Source organism: Antechinus flavipes, chromosome 4 (assembly GCF_016432865.1).
Source record: "Antechinus flavipes isolate AdamAnt ecotype Samford, QLD, Australia chromosome 4, AdamAnt_v2, whole genome shotgun sequence".
NCBI lineage: Eukaryota > Metazoa > Chordata > Mammalia > Dasyuromorphia > Dasyuridae > Antechinus > Antechinus flavipes.
Genome location: NC_067401.1, coordinates 210,379,670 through 210,398,554, shown reverse-complemented (window position 1 = coordinate 210,398,554; position 18,885 = coordinate 210,379,670). Strand labels below are relative to the sequence as shown.

Here is an 18,885-nt window from a genome sequence, read left to right as displayed (position 1 = left end):
TGTGAGAATTCTGTCACTGAATTAAGTAGGTACTGTTACATTTCAGAAAGAGTGGGGATGGGTCTCCATAGAGCACTGTCTAAGAATATCTCATCTCTCCTTTGTAGCTAATGATACAAAAGGTTATTGTGACAGCTACACTGTTCTGACTACAAGCTGTTCCCCCAAGGTAATACTGATTTGAAAGGTAAGCTACAGGCCCAATAAGAAGGCCCAGTTGTTCAGGAATCTTCAAAGTATGTTTCCCATTTAAGAGAAGGCTAAACCAAAGGGTAGTTTCAGAAAGAAAGGATTCACCAAAATGATATCCTGTTACTCTGATAGCAATCCCAATTCAATTCTTTTCCACAGGGAGGGGATGAGAGCTATTTGGGTATTTTGGTCTCTATATCTTCCTTTAAATCTTATGCATTATCCATAAGGATTAAATCAAGGCTATTCTTACTTACACTCAATTAGACAACAAAGACAGATTAGTTTTCATTATTTGGTCATGTCTAAGTCTTCATGAACCTATTTGGGATTTTCTTGGTAAAGATACTGAAGTAGTTTGACATTTCCTTCTCTAGCTCATTTTACAGATGAGGAAACAGGGTGAAATGACTTGTTCAGTCACACCTTCATGATATTTCTCTTCAGAAAAGAAGGACGAATATCAAAAAGAGCAAATGAATATCTGAAGCCAGATTTGACCTGAGAGCCTCCTAATATCAGGTCTGGGGTTCTACCCACTACACTAGTTAAGGTTGAGAACCACTAGACTAGATGATCTTTTTCACTCTAGACAATAGGCCTGGTGTTCAGACCAGAATTCATATCCTTTTCATCTTTGGAATTGTTGTAATGGAACTCCTCTGTTCTGTTTAGGACTATCTCATCTGACTCACTGTTTCCACCATCCCTACTTCACTCCCTACTCCTCAGTTATCTTTGCTATAATTTCATCAGTAGTTTTGCTGCTGTTTCTATACTTCTTCCTTAATACTTCTTTCCCACTTTCCTCCTAATAGTTCTTGAACTGTGATCAAGTAAACTCTGCTACTGTTGTCGCGAGCAGTATTTTCTTGTAGCCCTACTCATTATTCTTGTCGCTTTCCCAAGCAAAATGATCCTTTCCAGACACCATTTTTTATCAGGGTTGTCACCATCTATTAAAATGTAAGGTCCTTGAGATCAAGGACTATTTTTGCTTTTGTATTTGTTTCCCAAGTGTTTGCATATGCTTTTTCATTAATTAATTAATTCATTTTGAAAACCTCTTCTAGGGACATATTTTATGAATTCATATAGATGAGTCACTTTCACTTGTCCTCTTCCGTACCACAACCCTATTTCAAGGCTAGACCCTCATTCTCTTGCCAAGTTTGGAAAACCCACTACCCAGTAGTATCTGATACCCTTAATTTTTCATTTGATGACAATGATCTTTATATAGCATCTTCTGGGATTTCACCGCTTTCTGATAAGCCTAGAGAGAAAAATCCCTTTACCCAATGCAGATCAGCAACTGTTCTAATTTTCAAGAGTAGCCAGATAACATTGAAATTGTGACTTGCCCAAGGTCACATGATCAGTGTCAGAAGGAAGATTTAAACTCCAATTGTCCTAATTTTGTAGGATCCTATTAAAGGATCACAGATCTAGAGTTGTGATCTCCTTTTACAATGAGGAAACTGAGCCAAAATGAGCTAAATGACTTGCATAATGTCCTATGGATAATATTAGAAGCAAATCCTCTGATTGGAGGTAAGTACTGGTTCTCTGGAAGACTTGAGTTCAGATCTTATCTCACATTTGACCCCTGGAACCTTAATCAAGAGACTGAACCTCTATTTCCCTCAGTTTTTTCATCTGGAAAATGGGGGTTATAGTAACACATACTTTCCCAGACACAGTGTCTGATACTTAATAAATGCTATATATATATATATCTTACGCTTGTTTGTTGTTGTTGTTCATGTCCTACTTTTTGCGATCCCATTTTATGGTTTTCTTGCCAAAAATATGGGATTGGTTTGCCATTTCCTTTCTCAGCTCATTTTGCAAATGAGGAAAATGAGACAAACAGGAGTAAGTGACTTAACCCAGACTCGCACAGCTATTCAGTGTCCAGAGCTGGATTTGAACTAATAAATTTAAGTCTTTCGAACTTAGTGCTCTATACATTGTACCATCCAGTGCTCTTACCTTTGATCTATTTTCAAAGTATAACACAGTCTCCTAAACTCCTGACAATTAGGTCTGTAAAATAGAATAGGATAGAGAGGAATGTGGGTTGCATTCTCTGTAAGTAAGCATATTCAAATAAACCTTTTCTTGGACAAGCTGTAGAGAGACTTGTAGAGTCTGTGATTAAACCACTAGGTAGCAGGTAGGTGATGTCACTTAAAAAGCCTTCCTGTAGAGCCAATGTCATTATAATTATTGTTATTTCTATAACACTATTTTCCTCCCAGTCATTTCAAAAAATTTTCCAGGTGCTACCATTATATTGTAGAATGTTAAAGCTTTAAAGCGCCTTAGAGATGTTATAATCCAACTGCTGTATTTCACTGATTCACACTTCAAGTTTTATAATTGAATGTCAAATATTCTTCTTTTTATTAAAGCTTTTTATTTTCAAAACATATGCATGCATAATTTTTCAGCACTGATTCTTGCAAAATCTTGCATTCTGAATTTTCCTACCCCTTCTCCCCACCCTTTCCTCTAGTTAGCAAATAATCCAATGTATGTTAAACATGTTTAAAAATATGTTAAATCCAATGTATGTATGTATATTTATACAATTATCTTGCTGCAAAAGAAAAAGCAGATCAAAAAGAAAAAACAAATGAAAAAGAAAGCAAAATGCAAGCAAACAACAACAAAAAGAGTGAAAATGCCATATTGTGATCCACACTCAATTCCCACATCCTCTCTTGGGGTGTAGTTGGCTTTCTCCATCACAAGATCATTGGAACTGGCCTTAATCATCTCATTGTTGAAAAGAGCCACGTTCATCAGAATTGATCATCCTAGATGATCTTGTTGTTGCCCTGAACAATGATCTCCTGGTTCTGCTCATTTCCTGTAGCATCAGTTCATGTAAGTCTCTCCAATCTATTCTTTATAATACTACTCCTCTCTAGGACCAAAGCTTTGTGTGAATAGTGCTACAAATGCTAATATTCAGAGTGAACTGAAGTCAGAAAGGAAAATTAAGTACAACAAAAAGGTTGGTTTGGTTTCCTTGTTTTCTTTTGACTTTTAACCATCTTAGAAGAAAAGTATCAAAATCAAACAAGACATAAAATTATTAATGAGAGGGCAGAACATAGCACTACTCAATTCTTACATTGCTTTTATTTTCCCAGCCAAGAAAAATGACCATTAGACTAAAAAGGCCATGATAGAAATGACTAATATGGAGGTGATGTCATTGATTTGGGGATCAAATGGCCTAGATTTGCAGTCAATTACTTTTGGACATCTAGGTGGCACCTTAGTGCATAGAACACCTGGTCTGAAGATTGGAAGATTCATCTTTGTGAGTTCAAATCTTACTCTCTTTGTAACCCTAGCCAAGTCACTTCACCCTGTTTGCCTCAGTGTCCTTATCTATGAAAGATCTGAGGAAGGAAATAATAAACCATTCGAATATCTTTATGAAGAAAATATCAAATGGGGTCATGAAGGATCAGGCGTGACTGAACAACAACTGACTTACATTTTAGGGGTACTGGAAGAATTGATATGATTGTTTAGTCATTATCAATAATACTTGAAAGATCATGAAGAGGTATCCTAGGATTGTACAAGGATACATTTTGTTCTTATTTCAAAAAAATGGAGAAAATGGTGAAGAAAATAGCACCTCTACTTGAGAATACATTGGAAGCATGTCTTCTGGTACATTGGAGTTGATGAGGGCAGATTTAAGTACAAAAGGGAAAGTAAGCAATTTATAAAATGTAGTTAGAATGGGGAGAGCCTTGTGGAGTATCTCTATCTTCCTTGAACCCAAGAATCTGAAATGCATGCTGACAACAGACACAAGATGAGAAACATATGAAAATCTTCAATAAAACTTTCGGTTTCAAGAGCACTCCATGAGCAGAAGGCATTGCATCTTGGGTATTTTTTTAAAATCACTGAGTTTTAAATTTTGAGATAATTATGTTCTTATCTTCAGTATACAGAATGAGTTAGTACGGATTAGTGGGGAGGAGGGAATTAGATTATAATTCTCCTGAAAACTGTCAGGGTTTGTACTCATTTGTTTTAATAATGGGGTGTCCAAAGAGGGTTCTGTTTAATGATTATGCCATTCTTTTTTTTATTATTTTTGTATTTTAAATAAATGCTTTCCTATAAGATTTATTTTTCTTGTATAGACTGGTAATTGAAATGCATTATTTATTTATCTACGTTTTATATGTTGAGTTCTACATATAACAACCATTTCTTGATTGATTGATTCATCTTCATCATCATCATCATCGCTAATATTTCTAAATCACATACTATGTATTATATACCATGTTTAGTGCTTTATAAATATTATTTCATTTGATCCTCACAACAATTCTGTTATTATAATATCCATTGTCCAGATGAGGACAAAAGGAAAAAAGGAAAGCAGAAGTTAGGTGGCTTGCTTAGGGTCACCCACCTAGTAAGTAATTGAGGTTGGATTTGAACTCAGGCCTTCTTGACTCTAATTCTATCCCTTATACCACCTAGATGCCCCTAATACAAGATGAATATTCTTTCTCATGTATTTTATACTACATATTGACCTCTACCTTTGAGTGTTTCTCTCTTCTCCCTCATTGGCCAACTGTCATTTGTCATTTATTGTTTGACTCAAAATTTCCTGCCAGCTAGGCTGTAAAGTGCAAAATGGTTTCATAAGCCAAAAAAGGTTAAAGACCTCTGATCTATAATTTTCTTTTTTTTTCTTTTTCTTTTCTTTTTATTTCATAGCTTTTTATTTACAAGTTATATGTATGGGTAATTTTACAACATAGACAATTGCCAAACCTTTTGTTCCAATTTTTCCCTCTTCTTCCCCCCATCCCCTCCCCTAGATGGCAGGATGACCAGTAGATGTTAAATATATTGGAGTATAAATTATGATCTATAGTTTTCTTTCTCAGCCTTTTCTCTTCCTGATTTATGATCATATTTTTTATCACAAAAGGAACTTCTTTTTCTCTACTATAACACAGTTTAGGTAAATTAGTTTTCCCTTCCCCATCATAGCTTTTCCCATCTTGGTTTGGATATATAATGAGTTGATATAAGAAATTAAATGCAAATTTTTAGGGAGTTTTACAGAAGTTGCAGATGGCATATTAAGGCCAACAGATGACTCAGAAAACATTTGGAAACTCAGGAATGCATAAAATATATGTCTAGTATTTTATAACATCAACACATTTTATCTTTTAATACTATAAATATGCAATGTTTACTTTTTAAAGTAAAATAAAGAAGAAGCTAAATTTATGAAAACCTGTAGAGAACATACAAAAACTACTACAATTGCTGTAGGTTTTCCAAAATCATAGGGGTGCTCTGTCCCTAGCCACTCCCCCTTGCAATATGGGAGATATAATTGTATTTGAATATCTGATTGAATTAGCTTTCTAATACATATTATATTTTTTCAATTTTTAAAGCTTTTTATTTTTGAAATATGTGCAGATAGTTTTCAGCATTCACTTTTGCAAAACCTTGTGTTCCAAATTATTTTTCTCCTCCTCTTCCCCCACCCCACTCTCCTAGATGATAAGTAATCCAATATGTGATAAACATGTGCAATTCTTCTATATATATTTCCACAATGATCATGTTGCACAAGAAAAATCAGATCTAAAAGGAAAAAATGAAAAAGAAAACAAAATTCAATCAAATAACAAGAAAAAATTGAAAATATTATGTTGTGATTTACACGCAGTCCCCATTGTCCTTTCTATGGGTGCAGATGGCTCTCTCCATCACAAGACCATTGGAACTGTCCGGAATCACCTTGCTTTTGAAAATAGTTACGTCCATTAGAATTGATCATCATATAATCTTGTTGTTACTGTGTATAATATTCTCTTGGTTCTACTCATTTCACCTAGCATTAGTTCATGTTAAGTCTCTCTGGGCAGTTCTGAAATCATCCTACCAATCATTTCTTGTTTTTTTCACGATTTCAATTTTTATTTACTTAAAAGACACAGAAGTACACTACAATTACATGGCATGTTCTAAGATTTTGCCATTGCTGTTCCACATCTGTTTTTTTTTAATTAAAGTTTTTTTAATTTTCAAAACATATGCAAGGATAATTTTTCACCATAGACCCTTGCAAAACCTTGTGTTTCAATTTGTCCCCCTTCTCCCCACCCCCTTCCCTAGGTGGCAAATAATCCAATATATGTTGAACAAGTTAAAATATATGTTAAATCCAATATAGTCATACATATTTAAACTTGCTGCACAAGAAAAATCAAATAGAAAAAAAAATGAAAAAAGAAAATAAAATGAAAACAAATAATAACAAAAAGAGTGAAAATCCACATTCAATTCCCACAGTTCTCTCTCTGGGTATAGATTGCCCTCTTTATCACAAGAACTGACTGATCTGGATCATTTCATTGTTGAAAAGAGCCAAGTCCATCAGAATTGATCATTGTATAATCTTATTGTTGCTATGTACAATGGTCTTCTGCTTCTGCTCACTTCACTTAGCATCAGTTCATGTAGGTCTTTCCAGACCTCTCTGAAATACTACTGCTGATCATTTCTTACAGAACAATAATATGCCATAACATCCATATACCAAAACTTATTTGGCCACCCCCCAGCTGATGGGCATCCATTCATTTTCCAGTTTCTGGCCACTACAAAAAGGGCTGCCTTTTTGCACACACAGGTCCCTTTCCCTTCTTTATGATCTCTTTGGGATAGAGGCCCAGTAGAGATACTGCTGGATCACAGGGTATGCACAATTTGTGTTAGCCCTTTGGGCATATTTTCATATTATTCTCTAGAATGGTTATAAAAGTTCACAACTCTACTAACAATGTATTAGTGTCCCAGTTTTCTTACATCCCCTTCAACTTTCATTATTATCTTTTCCTGTCATCTTAGCCAATCTGACAGGTATATAGTGGTATCTTAGAGCTGTCTTAATTTGCATTTCTCTGTTTAATAGTGATTTTCAGCATTTTTATATGACTAGAGGTGCTTTTAATTTATTCTTCTGAAAATTGTTCATATCCTTTGACAATTTGTCAATTGGAGAATCTGTTATATTTTTATAAATTTGAATCACTTCTCTATATATTTTAAAAATGAGACCTTAATCAGAACCCTTAAATACATATTCTTGTTTAAAGTCCTTTCTAACTCTAATAGCCTATGATTTTATTTTCTTCATCTTTGACTTTTATAGCCAAATCAAGCAAGTCCAAAAAATATTTAGTATCTATTATATAAAGCATTATTCCAGGTACTGGTGACACAAACACAATCCAAAAATAGGGTCCCTGTCTTGGAAGGGATACAACTCACCAAAATAGATCTATATGGAATAATTTGAGTTGGAAAGTGAAGGCATATCACCTAAGGGGACCAAAGCAACACACATATGTTTAAATAGGATAATACAAGCTTTAATTAGTAAATGAAGGAATAAATCAGAGACCTCATAGCATAGAAGATGAAAAATTTATATTGATGTCAGAAACACTTGACTTGTAATACTACTTGTAACACACATTGGCTATATAACCCTTGTAAAGTCAATTAGTGCTTTCAGGAACTCTTCCAAGACTCTCTGTTGCAGGGAACATGTCAACCTGTAATGGAAGAGGTTGCCTCCACTCTGAGTTTCCTGAACTGGTAAATCACAGGTCTGGCTCAGATGAATAAATAGAAAAAGTTATTTGAAAATTTCTGAGAAAAAATGGCTTAAGTGAAATAGTGTAATCATATTCTCTTATTATAATTCTCTTCCTTCTTTAAAATTGCTCCAATTAAATTCCTGTGGTTCAGCAAACACAAAATTTGCATGATTTTTTAAAAGTCAGTTGCTGGTTGTACAATTTGCAGAAGAACTACTTTTTTTTATTACGTTCTCCTCTAAGAAAATATTTTCTTTTCTAAGGGGTCTTAATCAATTTTATTGCAGACATTAATGAAAAGTCTTTACTCTCTCTTCCTTTTTCCACTTTAATGATGCTGATTTAGCACTCATTAACACTGTCTGAAAAAAAAGTCTCAAGAACTTGAAATAGTCTAATACCAGTAGCTGACAAATGTATTCTCAATGCTGGAGTTCTACTGGTATTTGTCCCCATTTTTCATATGACTAGAAATGATAATATGGTACATTTTCTTTACATGTTATCATTTTAAAAATGACTTTAATGGAATATTACCGTGCCATAAGAAATAATAAATTCAATATCTTAGAAAGGCATGAAAAGAATTGCATGACATGATGAACAAAATGAGTAGAATCAAGAGAGCACTATATGCAATATCAGCAACATTGTTTTAAGGACGATTTTGAGCAAATAAATAATTTTGATTATTATAAATACATAAATTCAAAATAAAGGACATATGAAAGAGACACTGTTTGTATCCAGAGAATAAACTGATAAATAAAATTATGTATAGAATAATTTTACATATATGTAATTATTTGTGTCTATTTATACCCATCTCTAGGGTAAGTGGGGAGGGAAGAAAAAAGGCAGGGGAAAGAAATTTACATGATAACTTTGCTATATATCTGGAAGGAAAAGCAAATTATACACAGTTGATTCACAGTTTATGTGCAATCATCATTTTAATTGTATTGTGTTATGGAAATATTGTTCTGAATTTGCTTGAAAATAAAACAATTTAAAATAGGTGATTTTATTATAAACTCTTCTTCTGATTCTGAAAATAACCCCATTTTGATAGAGAAGCTGTTCCTCCCTACTTTGCAAATGGGGACAATAAGTGGCAGAAGGATTTAGTGATTTAAAGGTACTATGGTAAAATTAGACATATACAAAAATGTTTGTGGCAACCCTTTTCATGCTGGCAAGAAACTGGAAATTGAGTGGATGCCCATCAGTTGAAGAATGACTGAATAAGTTATAGTATATGAATGTTATGTAATATTATTGTTCTATAATAAATGACCAGGAGGATGATTTTAGAAAGGCCTGGAGAGACTTACACGAACTGATGCTGAGTGAAATGAGCAGAACCAGATCATTGTATACAACAATATTAATATTATATATGACAATCAATTCTGATGAACACGATTCTTTCCAACAGTGAGATGATTCATGCCAGTTCCAATGATCTTGTGATGAAGAGAGCCATCTATACCTAGAGAGAGGATTGTAGGAACTGAATGTGGATCACAATATAATATTCTCACTCTTTTTGTTGTTGTTTGTATTTTGTTTTCACACTCATTTACTTTCTTTTTTTGATCTAACTTCTCTTGTGCTGCCAGAGAATTGTATAAATATGTTTATACATATTTGATTCAACACATATTGAATTGCTTGCCATCTAGGGGGGTTAGGGAGAAGGAGAAAAAAATCTGAAACACAAGGCTATGCAAGGGTCAATGTTGTCAAATTATCCGTGCATATGTTTTGAAAATAAAAAGCTTTAGAAAAAAATTTTAAGAAGTGCTGGCTTAGGAGCCAGAGGAAGTGAGTTCAGTTTTAATCTGTCACTTACTCTGTGACTTTATCAGAGGCTCCTAACTTCTTTATGTTTCAGTTTTGCCATAACCCATAAAATAAAAGGGCTGACCTAGATGACTTCTAATGTTTTACTAACTCTAGGATTCTATATAAATAAGAGAAGTATTCTTGCTATTATTATTATTGCAATATCTAGTTTATTACCACTCCCTTCACTCCAGTCTATAAAATTATCTTGATACAAGCTTTCATCTAAACTTCTGTTAATAACCTTCTATTTGCTCTCCCCCAGTTTATCCCTTTTCCAAACCATCTTCCACATAGCTGCCAAAATAAATTTCTTAATGCATAAGTCTGGCAATGTCATTGCCCTGATCAAAATCCTTCAGTTTCTCACCAATGTTGAGAGGATAAAATACAGACAGACTCTTTATCTTGGCCTCTAAGCCCTCAATAATCTGGCTTCCACCCACTCTCTTAAATTTATTTCTCTATTTTAGAAGTGTCAAAATATGGTCTAGCCTGCATCACTCCTGAGTATGGCTCAACTAGATTAAATGTAATTGGAAAATATTTAATGAAATAAAAAATTACAATATAAAACAGATAATGCTATTATGTTTTTTCTAAGTCAATATGAGCCCACAGAAATTGTTACTTATAGTTTAATAGTCTCTGTTTCTATTTGACTTTGCATCACTGTTCTAGGTTAGAGTCAGATTAAATAACTAAACATTCCCTTGACTCAGTACTCTCTCCTGCCTAAGAGTATTTACACAGCTGTTCCCTATTCCTGGAAAGTATTTCACTCCCCATTTTTATCAGGAAGTGAGAAAAGAAGAGATGGAGGAGGGAAAGAAGAGAGAGGGAAAAGAGAAGAAAGATGGAGGAAGGAAAGAGAAAGGAAGGAAGAAAAAAGGGAGGAGAAAGGGGGAAGAGAGAGATAGATACAGAGAGATGAAAACCAAGATAGACAGTGGGAAAGGAAGAGAAAGAAAAGGAGAGAAATGAAGAAGGGAAAGGAGAGAAGGGGGAGAGAAGCGGCCCTCCCTCACTTAAAGGAGAGAAGGATAGAAAGAGAAAGAGAAAGGAAGAAAGAAAAGGGGAGAGAGGCAGAAAGAGAGAGAGGAAGATAGAGGAAAAAAGGGAAAAGGAAGGGGAGAGAAAGGAAGAAGGGGAAGGAGATGGAGAAAGGAAAAAAAGATGGACTAATGAATTTCCCACTGTACTAAAAGTTAAACGGAAATGAATTTTAATTCTGGTTATGATCCTTATGAGCTAAGGATCTCCTATAAAACAAATTTTGATGATCCAGACTATACTGGGATGCTTCAAGTGATAAGGAATTCACTGTATCATAAACTACTTCATTCTATTCTCCAACAGCTTTAATGGCTTTAAAAAAAACATCTTTCTTATATTTAAATTACATCTTCCCACTCCACCACCACCCCCTCAGCATCCTAATTTTTACTTATAGCTTCAAGTTCAGATTTTCACAATTTTTGTTTTATTGCTTTTGGTTTTTTGTTTATTTTTTTAGAGTTGGGTTTTTAGTACTACAGTTTTCTTCTCTTGACTGAATCATAGGAGTTAGAGCTGGAAGCTGTGTTAGAGACCATTTAATCTAACCCCTCTCCCCCATTCACTTTAAAGATAAAGAAGAGGAGATGGTAAATGACTTTCCCAATGTCAGCTAATAAATGATACAGGCAGGATTCTTTATTCTTGGCTTATTGACCTAAATCCTGACATATTTCTCCAAATAAGCATAACAGGTCACTTGCCAAGGATTTATTCACCTTTTAAATCTTTACTAAATGTAATAGGCTTAAAATAATGTCCTATGAAGATAATCACATTGTTACAGTTTAGATCTGAAGTTCAAGTTATTTGAGTAGATTAAAATGAGTCATGAGTGGGGCATAAGTTAGTCTATTAAATTAATTTGTGCAGCAATGGATATATTTTCCTGAGAAGAAAGAAAAATGAAAACATTATATCAAAACATATCTGGGAGCATTTGGGGGATCAGATGTTAATTATTTTTGAAAAATATTTTAATTAAAGGCATTATGAAATTTTAAAACTTTAAAATTGGTCCTTGATATTTATGTTTCATGCTGGCAGATGATCATAAATGTTTCATATATCTTTGTTATGAAATAATGTTTTTCTTTCATCCATTTATGAGCAACTCTTGATATTATTAGACTGTTTTATTTAGAATTTTTAGAAAGAAAAATCAATGTACTAATGGCTAAGTATATAATAATAGTAATAGCAATAATAATAGTGATAATAATCATAATTAAAGGTAGGTGGTGTAGTGGATAGAATGCCAGGCTTGAAGTCAGAAAGACTCATCTTCATGACTTCAAATCTGGCTTCTGAAATTTACTAGCTGTGTGACTGGTTAAGTCGTTTAACCCTGTTTGCCTGAGTTTCCTTATGTATAAAATGAGCTGGAGAAGGAAATGGCAAACCATTCTAGTATTTTTCCCAAGACAACCATGAATGAGGTCACAAAGACTCAGACACAACTGAAATGACTGAGCAACAACAAAAAATAGGGCTAAAGGATCAGACCTATAATTTCATTGCTATAGAGAAAATTTCCTCTACCAATGCAGGCTTTCCACAACTTAGAGTCTTAGAGAGTTACAGCACTGAGAAATAAAATGACTTATCCGGAGTTAAATGGTATATGTCAAAAAACTAGAATTTAGATGATTCCAGCTTTCTATTAACTATGTCATACTTCCTAACAAGGAATATTAAGAATGTTGGTATGTATATTGTATTAGGATACAAGAACAACCACAAAATGAAAAAAGAGGCTATAACACACACATACACACACATTCAAATGTCTTATTGTAGCTATATTTAGTAAGTGAATTTTCTTTTTATTTTAAGATGCTGTTTCTTAACACTGTTCGTCTTAGTTTTCCTGTCTATAAAATGGGCTGAAGAAGGAAAGGGCAAATCACTTTTGTATCTTTGACAAGAAAACCTCAGTTTTGCTCGCAGTCAGACACAACTGAAATGACTGACCAACAATGACAAATTAAAATCATCCTATAGTTTCACTTAATAGCCAAGAAATTGGTTTAAAAAAATGAAAATTAGAAATACTTAATTTTGAAAGCATTGTAGAAAGATTGGTACTTTAAGACCTTATCTTAAGGCCTCTGATTTCATCCAGAGCCATATCCAGTTCTAATCTATATCTGGCTAGTGGACCCAGATGGCTCAAGAGGGAAAAATGAGGCAGGTGAGACCTTGAGCGGCCCTCCCTCATTTAAATCCAATTCATTTGGACATCATAGCATCACCTCCCTGATATCATGGTACCTTTTAAGGATGAAGGACAAACAACAAGATGGAATTATGAATTGACAGACTTTAGGGAAGCTAGGTAACCCAGTGGATAGAGCACTGAGCCTACAGTCAGGAAGCTCAAGTCCAGTCTCACATACTTATGCTATGTGACCCTGGACAAGTCACTTAATCTCAGTTTGCTTCAATTTCCACAACTGGACAATGGAGATAATAATAGCACTTTCTTTCCATAAGCTGTACTGAGGATACAATATTTGTAAAGTACTGAATAATAAAAATATTAGTTATTGTTGTTATTGTTATTGTTATTATTATTACAATAACCATTCTGGGAAGTAATTTGGAACTGTGCAAAAAATGTGATTAAATTGATACAAATATGTTGTGATACAGGAGCCACCTATCCATGGCTGTTGGAGGTCTCAGTCACACCTGTAGAATGGATCTCTTCATGTGAGAGGATGATGATGGTGATGATGATGATACAAGGAGACTGAGAGGCAGTTGCATTGTCTAACCTCTCACCTCTTCCCTCTTGCTTCCAATTTATTTCATTCTCAATCCACAAGGAACATCTGTGAAGGCTGCTTTGCAACTCCTTCAAGTTTATGATTCACAGCTGTGGAGGCTCTTGGAGAATTGACCTGCCCCTGAACTTAGGCATGGTCCTTAACAGATATATCACTGTTGGAATGTCTAAAAGAGGTTACTGACCAAGAGAAAGGCTCCAAATATACCAAATTATTTTCAATAGTATTTTTTGTGGTATATAAATATTTATTGAGTGTAAAACTTTGATGGTAGAGAGTAGAAAGGTCTTTGAGCTCTCCCTGGCTTCTCTTAGATGAACACTAGATCAAGCCTCTGAATGTGTTTTGGACTGACAGAATCCACAAATATATGGAGGGTAACAAATTTCCAACAGAAAATAATTTTGAACAACTTCAGGAAAATTCTCTGAGTGGGCATTGGGGAGGGGGTGGCCCAGAGCAGGCATAGTATAGGGACCAAAGGCAGAGTAACCTCTGAGTGCCAGGGGAATCTAGTGGGAGGCTCTTAGCCAAAATACAGCAGTGTTGGTTACTTTGTCCTGGTTCAGAAGCCAGGGAATCAGCAGACTACCTGTGGATCCTGCAACACAACTACAAAAGGTAAACCCCTGAACCCAGCATACCAAGAGGGACTTGGTCATGCCCATTGAGCCTGGAAAGGAAGCCTGCAGCACCTGCCCCAGGTCAGCATGAAGCCACTGTCAGCTGTAAAGAAAACATGAAAGAATCTCCCCTTTGCCTGAAGAGCAGACCTCAACCTTTAAAAATGAGCAAAAAAGCAAAAAACCTCTAACCATAGATAGCTTTTATGGAGATAGGAAAGAATAGAACTCAAACCCTGAGGACAGACGCTAAAGGCAAAAACATCTACAGATGAACCCTGAAAGGGTTAAATAAGTTAGTCTCCATTTCAAAAGGCTTTCTTGGAAGAATTCAAAAAGGATCTTAAAAGAGATTTAGAAGAAAAATAGGGAAAGGAAATAAGAGTACTGGAAAAGGAAACATATATTTTATCTGAAAAAAAAAATCACTCCTTAAAAATAATTTTGATGAACTGGAAAAAGAAAACAACTCTTTAAAAAACAGAATTTGTGAAATGAAAAAAAAAAACAATCAAACAAACAAAACAACTCATTTAAAAGTTCAAGAAGGGATGGGAGAGGGGTGAGCATTTTATGAACCTTACTCTCATCAGATTTGGCTCAAAGAGAGAAGTAAGACATATTTAGCTCAGTATAGAAACTTGTTTCATCCTATAGGGAAGTAGAAGGAAAAGGGGGAAAAGAAAAACGGAGGTAATAGAAAGGAGAACAGAAGTAGAAGGGGAAAGGGATAAGAAAGGGGGAGGAGCTGTAAAAGAAGGAGACTGAGGAAAATGGTGGTCAGAAGCAAAACACTGGGGAGGAGGGAAGAGGAGGAAATGAAAAAGAAAAGTATAACTTGGGGGAAATAAGATAGTGGGAAATACAGAGTTAGCAATTTTAACTGTGAATGTGAATGGGATAAATTCAGATGAAGCATATAGCAGACTGGATTAAAATCCAGAATCCTACAATATGTTGTTTACAAGAAGTATATTTAAAGCAGAGTGATACATATGGAGTAAAGGTAAAAGACTGCAGCAGAAACTATTATGATTCAGCGGAAGTAAAAAAAAAATGAAAACAAAACAAAACAAAGCAAAACAAACAAACAACAACAACAACAACAACAACAACAAAAAAAAAAAAAAAACAAGGGCAGTGATCCTGATCTCAGATCAAGCAAAAGCAAAAATAGATCTAATCAAAAGAAATAAAGAAGGAAACTACATCTTGCTAAAGGGTACCATAGATAATGAAGTAAAATTGATACTAAATATACATACACCAACTGGTATATCATCCAAGCTCTTAAAGGAAAAGTTAAGAGACCTGCAAGAAGAAATAGCAAAATTATACTAGTGGGGGATAACAGTCTCACTCTATCAGAGCTAGATAAATCAAAACACATAACAAACAAGAAAAAAGTTAAGAAGGTAAGTAGATTTTTAGAAAAGTTAGGACCTTTGGAGAAAATTGAATGGAGACAGAAAGGAATATACTTTTTTTTGATGGTACATGGAACCTACACAAAAATTGACCATGTATTAGGGCATAAAACTCTCAAAATCAAATGCAAAAAAGGCAAGAATAAAAATGCATCTTTTTAAAGATTATGATGCAATAAAAATTATGTATAATGAAGATCCAGAGAAAAAATAGACCAAAAATTAATTGGAAACTAAATAATATAATCCTAAAGAACAAATGGGTAAAACAACATATCACAGAAATAATTGATAATTTCATCCAAAAGAATGACAATAATGCCAAAGGAATGAGACAAAATACCAAAATTTATGGGATGCAGCCAAAGCAATTCTTATGGGAAATTTTATATCTCTAGATGCTTATTTGAATAAAATAGAGAAAGAGAAAGAGAAGTTCACTGAATTGGACATGCAATTAAAAAGGCTAGAAGAAGAATAAATTTTAAAGGAGGGGGTGGGGGAAAGAAGGGAAAAATTGGAACAAAAGGTTTTGGAATTGTCAATGCTGAAAAATTACCCATGCATATATCTTGTAAAAAAAAAAAAAGCAATAATAAAAAAAAGAATACAAGCCATTCTCCAATTGATAAGTGGTCAAAGGATATGAAGAGACCATTGTCAAAGAAATTAAAACTACTTCTAGTCATATGCAAAAATGCTCTAAATTACTATTGATCAGAGAAATATAAATTTAAAAAACTCTGAAGTACCACTATATAGATTGACTAAGATGACAGGAAAAGATAATGATGAACGTTGGAGGGGATGCAGGAACACTGAAACACTAATACATTGTTGATGAAGTTGTGAATTGTTCCAGGCATTCTGGAGAGCATTTTGGAAATATGCCCAAAGGGCTATCAAACTATGCATACCCTTTAACCCAACAATGTCTCTACAGGCCCTGTCTCCCAAAGAGATCATTAAAAAGAAAAAGTAACTTATGTGTGCAAAAATGTTTATAATCCTCTTTTTTGTAGAGTCAAGGAACTGGAAACTAAGTGGATACCTATCAGTTGGGGATTGGCTGAATAAGTTATGGTATATCAATGTTGTGGAATATTATTATTCTAAAAGAAATGATCAGCAAGGTAGGTTCAGAAAGGTCTGGAGAGACTTACATGAACTAATGCTAAATGAAGTGAGTAAAACCAAGAGAAAATTGGATGATGATGAGATTGGGTCTCCCTATCTTATCCAGATTGGAAGTATAGCAGTCACTCACAGTCTTGATCTTAACTGCTGATCAGTACTAGAATTGTTCTCAATTTCTAACCTGGGTTGGTTCACCCCTCATTGGGTAATCTGGGACTTATTATAATAACATTAAATCTAGTGCAAGCATGCTATTGGCTTTACTGAAGAAACAGTAAACTTGACAAATACAGAGCAGAAGAAAAAAAAATGTGAACTAATAGAAAGTGACTTAAGAATAGTGGGGAAACTAACATGCACACTTTGCACCATAATGTAAATGGAAAGAATAATCACCACAAAACTAATGAAACTGAATTATAATGACAAGGCATGGACCCAAAGAAGAAAAATAAGAGTACAAATCCCCAAAGATCTGGGTTCATGGTTGTGAAATGTATATAATTCTATTTCTGAGCTTCAGTAAAGCCAATAGCTATGCTTTCAATCAGGATAAGATAGGGAGACCCAATCTCATCATCCTCCAATCCAATCTGATTCAATACACATGTAAAAGTTAAGTGTCTATGATGTATCAGACATTGAGTTAATTGCTAAAAATAAAAATTAATAAAAATAATAAAATTAAATTAATAAAACTGTTTCTGGCCTTCAAGACTTTACAATCCAAAGAGAGAGACAACATGCAAAAGGGGACAAGAAAGATGAAAAGGGAGTGGACACCAGGCTAATTAAGACACACTACTCCAGTATTTTTGCCCAAAAAAACCCAAATAGGGTTACAGAAGATTTGGACATAATTAAAATAACTGAACAAGAACAACTCAAGATAAGGAATAGACCTGTGATTTCACCATTCTAAGAAACTCCCTGGTAATGCAAAGTGGAGTCCAATTCCTGATATTAATCCCTGCCTTTTATAAAAGAAGGCATAAGGAGGAGTTTGGCACTTGGCCCTCCAGCCCTCCATTTGGAGGGGAAGGAGGTAGTGTCAATAAGGTTGGAGCTAGCAGCATGGTGCTAAGTTTAGAAGTGATGAGCTTATCCTGGAAGGGACATCTTGTTCTGTGGTGCTGAAACAGGGAACTAGCAAATGCAAAATGAAATCATCAGCGCCATCATCATCATCATCATCATCTTCACCACCACCATTATCATTATCCTTCCCACCACCACCATCATGATTATCACCATTACCCTTATTTTCTGTAGATTTACTGAAACATATGGATAACACTAGGGATAGCAGAAATGACAAAGATTATAGCATTTTTTTCCCATAGAAATAGAATTTTCTTCTATTAGGTATTCATTTTTGAGAGCTTTTATTCCATATCCTTTGTAATTTAGGGTGCCTAATATGATAACATCCATTAAAAATTCTTGAATTTTTGTGTGATGAATGTTCTATTAAGACATAATAGTTTGATCTTTGACAATGCTCTAGATCTATGATGGAATATCTTTTGGATCATCACCGATATTTGGAGCATTTTGTTTCTTCAGTTCATTTTTCAGTCTTATCCCACTCTTTGTGATTCCATGTGGGATTCTTCTGGCAGATATACTGGACTAGTTTGCCATTTCCTTCTCCAATTTATTATATAAATGAGACAAACAAGGTTAAGTGAGTGTCCAGGGTCACACAGATAGTAAGTGCATGAGGCCAGATTTGAACTCAGGAAGATAAATCTTCCTGACTTCAGGTCCAATGTGCTTGTCATGTGTTTATGAAGAGTAGTGAATTTGGTTTTTAATAGCTGCTAATGTTTTGCCTTATGAAAAGATATGTTGACAATATTGTTTCTTTGTAAAAGTGCATTAATCTCTAAGTCTCAGCTTCTTAAGAATGAACTTTCTGGGAACAAAGGCCAAAGCCTATAGTGCTGTCATGACTTCCTCCATTTCTTTCTTTTTAAAAATTTATTTTTGACCTCTTCCATGTCTGTTTTCAGTCATTTATTCAAAAATGCTTTTTTGTTACATTATTTCTATCTTGTTTGATGATATTGAAATTAAAAATAGTCCCAGGAAAAATTGCTTTTTAGCTATTTTTTTT

At 34.3% G+C, this 18,885-nt stretch overlaps 1 protein-coding gene across 1 annotated transcript in view; it reads left to right on the top strand.

The window, feature by feature from the left end:
- Positions 1-18,885, top strand: part of RCAN2 (regulator of calcineurin 2) — a 333,788-nt gene that overhangs the window by 34,358 nt on the left and 280,545 nt on the right. The window lies entirely within an intron of this gene.